Below are 12,226 nucleotides of genomic sequence, written 5' to 3' on the forward strand. Positions count from 1 at the left end.
ATTTAATAAGTATGCAATTCAAATATTTGTGGTCAAATGTATAATAGTGTATTATTTTGGAATTAACAAAATTATTTATACCTAAATTTATTATTTTTTGCCAAGAAAAATTTAAACCTAAAATTTTCAAGCTAAAATGGAAAAAACCGAAAATATCGAAACCGAACTGAAAAAGCCGAAGTTTTGATTTTTGATTTGATTTTAGCTGAAAAACGCACCAAATCACTTCACGCACACATATAATATTATAGGCTTGGGCTACCAGCACCGTCTATGATCATGGGTGTATGAGTTCAACCATCAGATTACCCAGGTAACCGAACTTTATCATTATATTGTTATAAACAACTGATGACTCAGTGACTCTGTTCACCAGTTGGCCCCAATATATAACCGAAAACAAACTGACAATTCACACTCCACACACCACACCGCCACAAAATGTTACCGAAGCCTCAACCGACATAAACCGTCCTCTAACCACCTTCGAAACCCTATGGTTTCAACCACACCGCCACTAAATCCGACTACATCTTATACTGCTACAACATTCTCTTCCTTGTTATTATCTTCACCACCGCACCTCTCTTCGCCGAACTCTTATTCCATAACCACGTCACCGCGTATAAGATCCAACCGAAGGTTAGGTTCTCGGTTACCGAGAACTTGAAATGCTGTCTCGATGTAATGCGCGTGTTCGTTCTCGTCGTTGGACCGCTGCAGCTTGTTTCGTATCCTTCGGTTCGAGTAAGCGGTTAATTTGATTAGGTTTATGAGCTAATTAAGTGATGTTTGATTGGTATGTGTTTAGATTAGAGGTGGCAACGAGAGTGGGTTGGGTTGGGTTGGATTTGGGTTGGGTTGGATTTGGGTGATGGGTCAGGATGGATATTTGAAATAGAGGTTTAGGATGGATATGGGTCACGATGGGTAAAACTAACCCATCTTGACCCAAATAAAGGTTGACATACAAAGGATTTTAAAAATCCCTCAAAAAAATATTTAAAAAAATAATAACTCAAAATATAAATAAAAAACGCAAAATGTAAAATAACTAAAATGTTTCCCCCATCATCCTCGTTCATTAAAAAAAAAAAAACTGTTTCGTACCGGTTCAGGTTCAAGTTTTTCGGGGGTTTTTTCGATTCGGTTTTGTTTTTTTCATTTCGGTCGGTTTCGGTATCTGTTCGGTTTCAATGATTTCGGTTTCGATTTCTCGGTTTTTTCGGTTTCAGTGTTGTTTTCTTTTAGTCAGTTTTTTCGGTTTCATTTCGTTTTTCTTGTTTCGTTTCGATTCATTTGTTTTATTTTGGTCGGCTACGTTTCAGTTTTTTTGTTTCGTTTTGGTAAGCTTTTTGATTGCATTTCGCTTTTTTTGTTTCGTTTTGATCATTTTTTCTATTTTGGTTCAGTTTTTTTGTTTCGTTTGGTCGGTTCGGTGTTTTTGATTCGTTTTGGTCCGGTTTTTAAACTGCATTTAGTTTTTTAAGTTTCCTTTTGGTCAGTTTTTCAGTTTCAATTCGGTTTTTGTGTTTCGTTTCGGTCATTTTTCTATTTCGTTTCTGTTTTTTTGTTTCACTTTGGTCGGTTCATTGTTTTTGTTTTGTTTTGGTCAGCTTTTCAGTTGCATTTCGCTTTTTTTGTTTCGTTTTGGTCGTTTTTCTATTTCGATTAAGTTTCGTTTTGTTTTTTTTTGTTTTGTTTCGGTCGATTCGGTGCTTTTGTTTTGTATTGATTTAAGCTTTTCAGTTTCATTTCGCTTTTTTTGTTTCGTTTTGGTCAGCTTTTCGGTTTCATATCGGTTTTTTTTGTTTCGTTTTGGTCGTTTCTCTATTTCAATTCAGTTTTGTTTCGGTTTTTTTGTTTCGTTTTGGTCGGTTCGGTGTTTTTGTTTTGTTTTGGTCCGCTTTTCAGTTGCATTTCACTTTTTTTTTGTTTCGTTTTGGTCAACTTTTCGGTTTCATATCGGTTTTTTTGTTTCGTTTTGGTCGTTTTTCTATTTTGATTCAGTTTTGTTTCGGTTTGGTCGATTCGGTGTTTTTGTTTAGTTTTGGTTAGCTTTTCGGTTGCATTTCGCTTTTTTTTTTGTTTCGTTTTGTTCAGTTTTTCGGTTTCAATCCCGTTTTTTTGTTTCGTTTTGGTCGTTTTTCTATTTTGGTTCAGTTTCGTTTTTGTTTCGTTTTAGTCGGTTCGGGGTTTTTGTTTATTTTTATCGTTTTTTGGGTTTCGGATGAGTTTTGTTTCGCACGTGATAGTTTGGGTATTTTGAAATAGATAAATTTTGGATAACTTGGATATTTTGTTTTGACCCATTTTAACCTACAAATGAAACTCACTTGTATATTTCCAACCCATCCTGACCCACTTGAAGAACTTTTATGATCCATCCTAACCCATTTTACTTTTAAAGTTTATCCATCTTGACCCAAAACAATCCATTTGGGTTGGGTTTGCCACCCTTAGTTTAGATTAGTGAATCGAGTTCGGTTTAGTGATTTTACTGCTCGTCTCGAATACTTTGATTTGATTAATTTGATGACGTAATTATTAAGTGATGATATGATATGTTTTGAGATTAGTTTATTGAGTTCGGTTTAGTTATTGATTTCGGTTCGGAAGTGTAGGATTTGTTTAATTTGAGCTAATTAGCTGATATCTGATTGATATGTATTGAGATTAGTGGATGTGAGATTTGTTGACCTGATGTAGTGAGTTGTGATTGTTAACTCATTTGATTTGGTTAATTTAATGACGTAATTTAGTGATGTAGTTTGAGTGATGTGTGTTGAGATTAGTTGATTGAGTTCGGTTTTCGTTATCGATTGTTAACTGATGTTGACTTCTGATTTGTTGACTAATCTCAACACATATCAATCAAATATCACTTAATTAGCTCAAACTACACAAATCAAACACTTCCAAACCGAATCAAACAAAATCATTAAATCAAATCAACAATGAATAACTAAACCGAACTCAATCCACTAATCTCAACACATATCAATCAAATATCACTTAATTAGCTCAAACTACACAAATCAAACACTTCCAAACCGAATCAAACAAAATCATTAAATCAAATTAACAATCAATAACTAAACCGAACTCAATCAACTAATCTCAACACATATCAATCAGATATCAATTAACTAGCTCAAATTAACTTCTGATTGTTGAATTCAATTAATGATTTTGTTTGATTTCGGTTTGGAAGTGTTTGATTTGTTTTGTTTGAGCTAATTAAGTGATGTTTGAGTGATATGCATTGAGATTAGTTGGTTGAATTCGGTTTAGTTATTAATTGTTGATTTGCTTTTGTGTGATTCCAGTTCGGAAGTATATGATTTGTTTAGTTAGAGCTAATTAAGTGATGTTTGAGTGATATGTGTTGAGATTAGTTAATTAAGTTTAGTTTACTTATTGATTGTTGATTTGAATTAGTGAATGTGAGATTTGTTGAGCTAATGTCAGTGATTTGCAGTGGCGGAGTCAGAAATTTTTTCATATGGGTTCGGTATTTTTTGGTGTTCAATTATTTTCCAGAAACAAAGTTTTCGGGCCCGGGTGAGTCGGGTCCATCATTCAGCCAAATAAATAAAACACAATATCACAACCATAACAAAAATATATCATCAACATTAAAATAAAATATAAAGTTACAGTAAATAACAAGGCTTACGTATTATAATTGTTTCATACGCATTTTCATGTATTGAAAACGAATCATAACATCTTCGGTTGCGACTATCAGAAACAACTCATTTTCAATATAGCAAATGCAAGCATCAATCATATTACCGCTACCCATCTGATTAGTTCAAATACATTTTTAAAATGATGATAGAGGAGATTAAAAGGGGTACATTCTCATGGATTTAAAAAAAGGGCCGACAAGAGAAACTTGATTGGTCGAGTTTGTGTAAGTTTACATTTAAAAAAATGAGTTTGGTGTCGTTCGTTCCTTCGTTTCAAGCTTCTTGCTAGGTATAAGAGTTTTTTAAAAATATTTCAATCGTTCAAAAAAATAAAAATAAATATAGATGAATGATGATGACCATTAAACAACATATGGCTACAGATATTATTATAATAAAACCAATATTTGTCTGGATCTATTTTTTGTGAGCACAGAGAAATTGAGAAGACTCCTCAAACCATCTTTTTCTCCATGGGTGCACTAAAAATAAATAGCATGTACTTAAAGTGTTACTAAAACGACGACATACTAGATGAAGAAAATGACATCATTGTCTCTCTTTGAAATTCAAGTTTTTGTTTTTTTCACCGGCGAACGGTGAAATGTTTCTGGAAATTTCGTGAAACTGGGTTCGTTCGCTGAAAAGAATGGGTTCGCTCGTTAATCGTACCTATAAGTTATATATAAAACCGAAAATGGACCGGGTTCGGCCGAACCCGGTGGCTTTAATGTGGCTCCGCCACTGATCACATCACGTACGTAAAACTCTTAACAAACAATCATTTTATATATTTATTGTACGTATTTAATTATATTAATATACTATATGTAATATTATGATCTTATATATGTAAATTTGTTGTTACAAACACATGTATTTAGGTACGATTATTATAATACATATTATTATAATAAATTACATGAAAATGCGTATGAAACAATTATAATACGTAAGCCTTTTTATTTACTATAACTTTATATTTTATTTTAATGTTGATGATATATTTTTGTTATGGTTGTGATATTGTGTTTTATTTATTTGGCTGAATGATGGACCCGACTCACCCGGGCCCGAAAACTTTGTTTCTGGAAAAAATTGAACACCAAAAAATACCGAACCCATATGAAAAAATTTCTGACTCCGCCACTAGATGTGATGCTAGTTGTGTCTGTTATGTACTCTTACTAGGGCTACAGGTACCGTAAGTGACTCATGCAAAAGAAGCAGCAGCAGGTACGCATGTACATCAATCTTAATCCACATAAATCTTTATATTTATTCGAATACGAAATTTGAGAAGCAATTTCAGTTTTATACACATCAATTTTAGCGGTTAATATATATTAAATCGGTGATAATTTGGTAGTTAACCAAACATTAGGTACGGATGGGAGGGGTGTTATCAATTTTTGGATTTTTCGTATATATAAGCAGCTTATATTTAATTTCACAAATGATCCAATTACAATAAATAGACTAGTAATCAGCTAACAAGCTGCGCCACAGCCCCCTTTTAAATGACATACATGTATTAATTAATATTAGTACGTATAAATTTTGTCGGATTTTTAGATTTGCAAGCTTAATTGTATAAATTTGATTTACCAAAAATCCTTTTATTAATTTGATGTAATTTAGTCGAAAGATGGCTCAAAAGGCAACGGATCATATGCTTATGTACGAGATATCAAGTCGGAATAATCAATCGTCTTCTTTTGTAGATCAGAAACCTGCGTTAGTTGATTCGCACGGTGGATTAACGAATGAACGTTTTATGAAATCTTGTGTCATGAACCTCTATTTATTTATGATATATTGAATGAATGAAATAAGAGAACGTGACACTTATGTCATGAACTTCTGTTTATTTATGATATATTGAATGATATAAGAGAATGTGACGCTTTCTTTGTAATATTCATACGTACTATTTGCAACTGCAACTTCATACTATTCTAATAACCGAGTAGCAACAACTTGCGAGAGTATTCATCAGTAATATATCAGTGAACTGTTTTTATCGGTTTTCATAACGTTTCGGTCTTAGGATCATGTCTATTAACTCAATTTACAAAGTTCTTAAGAGGTTTGGGCCAATTGTTTTTATCATTGTCACAATATTTTATAAAAGTGTATAGGGGTATTTAATATATTCTACGATAAATAAATATATAGTTCAAAATAATGAATGAATAAGTTAAATGCAAAAGAAACTTCATGGGCCATTCAATAACTTTAAAAAAAAAATAACTCAAATGTGTTACTAGCGGACTAAAGTGTGACGGCCCGGCCCAATATGTTAAGCCATAGAAGTACTTTTAGCAAAAACCAAAAGAGGCATCCGGCCCAAAAGTCTAGAGCCACAAATAAATTACTAAGCCTTAAATATATTTGACATGCCATAATGGTTCTCATAAGAAGATGATATTTAAAAGTTTAGAACCTTTATTCGCTAATTATAATGTACGAACATAGACCTAACGAAATAAAATATGTCGAGTAACGCGAAATTACTTAGTACAAACATGTATGATATGTGGCATAACAAATCAGGATGTAATTGAACTACAACACACATATATGAATCCTAAAACAATGTTTTATAATGTGTGGCGTGATTTATTAAAAAAATTTATATTAGACAATCTAGTATGAAAATGATACCCATTTTATAAGAATTCAAGAATATATTTGAGGGTTTGTTTACCCTTCATGTGGACCCTTTGATTATATTATTATAATAATATATTCATTATGTCAATGATCACATGTTTATTATCCAGAAGAATTGGTTATTTGCTAGGTTATTGAAAAATAAAACTCAACTGAGGGCAAATTAATCACATTCTCAAATTAAGAAAATTCGGTTAAATATATGGGCGTTTATGGGTCGGTTTGGGTTGATTTTGAGCAAAAGTCGAATTTTAATTTTTGAGTTTTTGAACACCGGGTTTGATTTTTCCCATTAGAACTTAACATTTTGGGCAAAAAATTTTGTGGCCCAAAATAATAAATTTAGGGTCTATTATTTTTATTTATAACTAATAGACTATTATGCATTTAGGCTATTAGGGTTACACAATTTATTAAATTATAGATTAACTTGAATAAAAAAATCTATAATTTTGGCTACTTCAAAAATTCGATGTTTACCAAAAACATAAAACTAAACAATTGCCTTTTGTTCGATATAGTTATGTCAATTCATTTTTTTTGTTTAATGCACACCCTGATTTTCTGATAGTGTCATTTCTCTCTTTCTTTTTAATAAAAAAAAGGATTATAGAATGTTAAAGAGTTTACATCCCACTCATGAATGGTTATTGTGAGTTGGAATTAATGTTGAATATTACTATATTAGTGGTCAATTACATACACAAAATGTATTAGGTGCACCACTAATTAAAAGTTTACACTATAGCACTACTTATGAAACTTAAATCTATTATCACTATATGGGAACATATCAATTTTCATGTGGTTGCATTTATTAGTTTTCCAACTACATGTCAAACCTTTATTCATGGTATTTGAAAAGAATTAAACTTGTCCCATCTTAAAACTTTTGGTTATGTTATGTATGGACCAATTAATTTATCCACCATGAAAATTATAAATGAATAATGGTCCTAACTCTCCATTAATTATAGCCTGTTTAGAACCATTAGCCAAAGATTATTAACGCAATTTAACCAAAAACAACTTATTTTTTGTCGTCAAACTTCATCTTTACTTAAGCTTAGGGGGGTGTTTGGCTGAGCTTATTTTTTTTTTTGCTTTTTGCTTTTTGAAGAGGCAAAATGTCCAAAATGCCCCCTTCAAAAACACCTAAAAACACCAAATTGAAGTTTTTTTGCTTTTTGGATGGGCATTTTGGACATTTTGCCCATCCAAAAAGCAAAAAAAAATAAGCTCAGCCAAACACCCTCTTAGTATAGCTATATGACAGGGTTGTTTTCTATACTCTGAACATATATAATGTACACTTATTTTAATAATTATAACAATAATTATAAGGTTATATGTTGTCGATGAACAAACAGAGACGCTACCACACCCTTGTTTGGAGCCACATCAGCGAAACCACCGACCTTCTCCGCTCTTCTGGTGTTAATGGGCTATCGCTCATCCTTCTTGGCACCCCTTCACACCCTACCGACACGGGTTTACTCCCTGAAAACGCCCCGTAGCCTGCAAAAGTGTTGTCACATTGAATATGAAGTTGTCTTAACACCCACAACGTCCTACCGGATAATAATCATAATAAATAATTAAAAAAATAGTAAAAAGGAAAGAAAAAAAACCATTCATTACTAGTGTGATACATATATGTTTATGATGGAATTAAAATTTGAACATCTACTTTAATGAATACTGATGGCAAAGCTACCAAAGTGATAAATGACCATTAAAATTGGAGATGAGAAGCTTAAATGCGTATGGGTAAGTTACTTCTTTACCCTCATGAAGTCATTATTACGTTTATATATTATAAAACAAAAACATCATGTGACATAAAACCACAAATCAAATCTTAAACATAGCAAAATTTAAAATTTGAAAAGAATTGAGAGAAAACAATAAATAAAAGTGGTGCATGCTGCCCCACGAGACCCACCAACCAAATAACAACATTAACAATGATAAAAACGTCTACAATATTTTGCTTCGTTTTCAATAAAATGTCTTATTTATTTTTTTCTATGTTATTTGTATTAGATATACGGTGTCTAGCTCGAAAACACGATAATAAAGAAAGTGATCACGATAATTATTAACGTTATACGTGAGTGTCTTAAAGAAAATAATCACGATAATTAGTCGGTAGACATATGAGTGTCTTAGCTTATAGAACTTCTACAAACATTAAAACAAAAATGATGCAGATTTGATCCACGAGTTAAAGTTAAAAATTTGGATCAACTGGACAAAGATAAATCAACCACGAAATAACATAACTTGTGCGACGTTTAAAATTATATGACTCGTAAGTAATGAACAGAAACGTCTCAGCAAGTCAAATTATGAGATTATGAGACTCATAATTTAAGTTTATTTATTTTTTTATGTAACCTGTAACATTTTACTTAAATGCATCCATGTTATAAAAATTAAAGAAATAGAAGTATGATGGCTGAACCACCAAGCTTCTCCCTCATGGGTGGGTGTATATAAAACAAATAAATAATAAAATAAACACTCCACTTTTATAAATACTGTATACTCTAACAAACCTCAATAATTCATGAATAAATCTACATATCTTAATTTCATTAAATATTATAAGAAAATCTTATGGACAGCCACTAAACGACTTTTTAACAATAAACACAAAAATACAAAATATATTAAAATATAGCTAGAATATAATATATTTACGTGATGTACGTTTTGATTATTTTTTTTTTAATTTACGTGATATAAATACTTTCAGGAGAAACAAGGCACCCCAATTATAACCTTATCTTGTCTTTAATATGTTCAAACTTTTTTACATTTTTTGGTCTAATATACAAATATTTTACTTAAAAGATTTTTTTTAACAACACGAAAAGATTAATTGTCACATGATTTTATTTGCCTTTTTTCCATATATTGAAGTGCATGCTTTCGAAGTGAGGTACCTTATTATCTACATATTTTGAAAAATAACATCTTTTAAGATAGGTTAAAAAAATGCAATCTTTCTTAGATTATTATGATATGATTGTTAGATGTAATCTAAACAATTAAAAGATGACAAAGATAGACGATCATGTTGTTGCTTAAAAGGATTAGATTCCTAGTTTTGTATCCAAACCATAATTAGAGACAACAAATCATTCTTAAAATGGCTAATGCTTTCATCCATTGAGTTAATTTATTCTTGATGATTCTTTTTTTGTGAACCTAATGACATATTATTTGAAAGATTCATTAAAGTTATTAATAAGTTAATATTTAAAAAAGACAATTACAATAAAAAAATGTTTATATGTGATAATGTGAATTTTTCTAGCCAATAATCTCCGGCCCAAGTGAAATAAATACATAACGTTTTTTTTAATAGGGGATGTTTTGGAGTTTTGGGTTCGGGTCTTACCTATGACAAAATAAGGATTCCAGGACATATAATATGTTTTCTTCTGAGGGTGGTCTCTGAGTCGAGATTGATGAGGACGACGATGTACAAGCTTTCTTTCAAAGACATGCCAGCCTAGAGCCCTAAAATTTTAAACTCGATAAATGAAGATCAGATGAATCAATAACGTAAATAATCTAAATTGCAAACTGAATTTTCCTACCATCATGTTTTGAAAAAGCAAGCACACTTATCAAGAAAAAATATGTCGTAAATTTGCCTTTTTACAATACTAAAATACCAATATGGTTATCTTTTGGGATGTAAGAAAAAAATAAAGTGTGTATCTTTACTTTTGATGAAAGATACCTCTCTTTCAAAAGTTTCTATCAATATTTGTCACTATAATCTTTACCTTTTTCATTTCAACAATGTATACAAAGAATAACAATCCAAACAAACTGAATTAATATTCAATACAACATTAGTGCCTAATTATGGAATTAGTCATGAACTTAATAGTGACAAATTTGTCATTTTCTGGCTTAGTTTTATATACCAATAAAATAGAAAATAAAACATATATTCTACTTTTCGTCCTTTCTTTTAGTTTCTTTACTATCAACCGGTTCCCATATTTTGAACTTTTATAACATAGATTTTTAAATGAAACATAACATCTACATTATTAGTTTAAAATTATGTACATACCAATGTAAATAATATTAAAGTTAAAACATAATAGAGTGATTATTCAATGTTCATATAACTTAGACTAGATAAGAATGTGCGTTGTAATTTAACTAGCTTTTGCTAGTTAAAACGTCAAATCAACATCATGTTACTAAAAAGTATTGTCAAGCGTATCACTTACAAATTTAACAGACACACACTAAAATAAATAATATAAAGCAATTTCCCCACACAGGACACACCCTGTAACATTCGTCATTTTCGATCTTTTTTTGTATTTGTATTTGTATCAAAACCCGACCCGATTTGTAAACCAAATCTTTCACTAATATAAAATGTTGGATTTTTATGTTTCATAATCATCTCTTACCTTTTGGATTTGTTACTAGATTGTATTATTTAAACCTTTTTTAAAAAAAAAACACATGCAAGTATTGATATAAAACAAGGAAAACAAGTTTGACTCCTTCCCTATATAAACAACCCCATCCTCTTCATTATTCTTTGCTCATTCATCTTCTTTCTCTTCCAAATAAAGTTCATATCTCTAATCTCTAAGGTTCTTAATAATCAAGCAATAACCTTCTTTAATTCTTGTTTGTTACTTATTAATTCATATCTTGTGGCACAACATATATATAATATGCACCCCTTGTTTCCTTCGGCTTTCATCTTCTTCGGGAGGTGATATGCTACAAGGCAAGGCTACATGGAGAACTCTTTGTAGTTCTTGTTTATATTATTTTCCTTTAATGCTTTCCTAGTCTTGTTCATGTTGTAAGTAGTTTAGCTTTTAATTCATGTTTAAAGAGTTTCATGGTATTGGTTATGAAGTCACTAGTCTCGGTTTTATCCCGAGATTAGACCCGAATCAAGACCGAACCAAGACCAAACTCTTGTTTACTAGTCTTGTTTATACTATTTCCCTTTAATGTTTTTGTTTATATTGTAAGTAGTTTAGTTTTAATTCATGTTTAAAGAGTTCTATGGTGTTGGTTATGAAGTCACTAGTCTCGGTTTCATCCCGAGATTAGACCCGAATCAAGACCGAACCAAGACCGAACTCTTGTTTACTAGCTTTTGTTTTAAATAGTTTTGTTTACTAGTTTTGTTTAAAATAGTTAAATAAACATGTTTATGAAAGATTTGAACATTGTAACTTCTAAAACCATTTTGATAGTTCTATGGTATTTGGGTATGTGGCAACCATCCTCGGTATCATTCCGAGTCAAGGACCGAACCAAAACCGAACTAAACCGAGTTCACTTGCCTAAGACACACAAGTGTGTTTTTGGCCATCGAAACTCATCTTTTCTTCAAGAATGTATTTTAAACTAATTTTAAGTATTTTATCAACTTACTTGGTGTGTCGGTATCCAACTTGATCTTATAACAAGCTTGGACCGGTGATACCAAATACACACTTAACGGACGTTAAGGTTCTTCATAATAGAACTATATACTTGGTTAAGTCTTTCGATTTTATTGAGTTATCTCAAAACATTTTGGAAAGTTAACTTTGAGTTTAGTTAATTATCTAGACCCAAGTTAACAAATCAGAACACTCGATTAAAACCTTGTTTTGGTGTTAATATACCCAAAGGGTCTTGCATTAGTGCATTATAACCCACATAAGTTACTTAACATAGGTTGAGTAATAATTATGAATGAAATACCAAGACCCGGTTTCGAGTAAATTTACTTTTTAGAACATGTCTTTAATTTCCCAAGTATTTACATTTTTATACCGTAAACTTCATTTATTTACTTTACT

This window comes from Bidens hawaiensis, unplaced genomic scaffold (genome assembly GCF_021521415.1).
Source record: "Bidens hawaiensis isolate Kalapana, Puna unplaced genomic scaffold, B.hawaiensis_p1.1 tig00004105_1, whole genome shotgun sequence".
Classification (NCBI taxonomy): Eukaryota; Viridiplantae; Streptophyta; class Magnoliopsida; order Asterales; family Asteraceae; genus Bidens; species Bidens hawaiensis.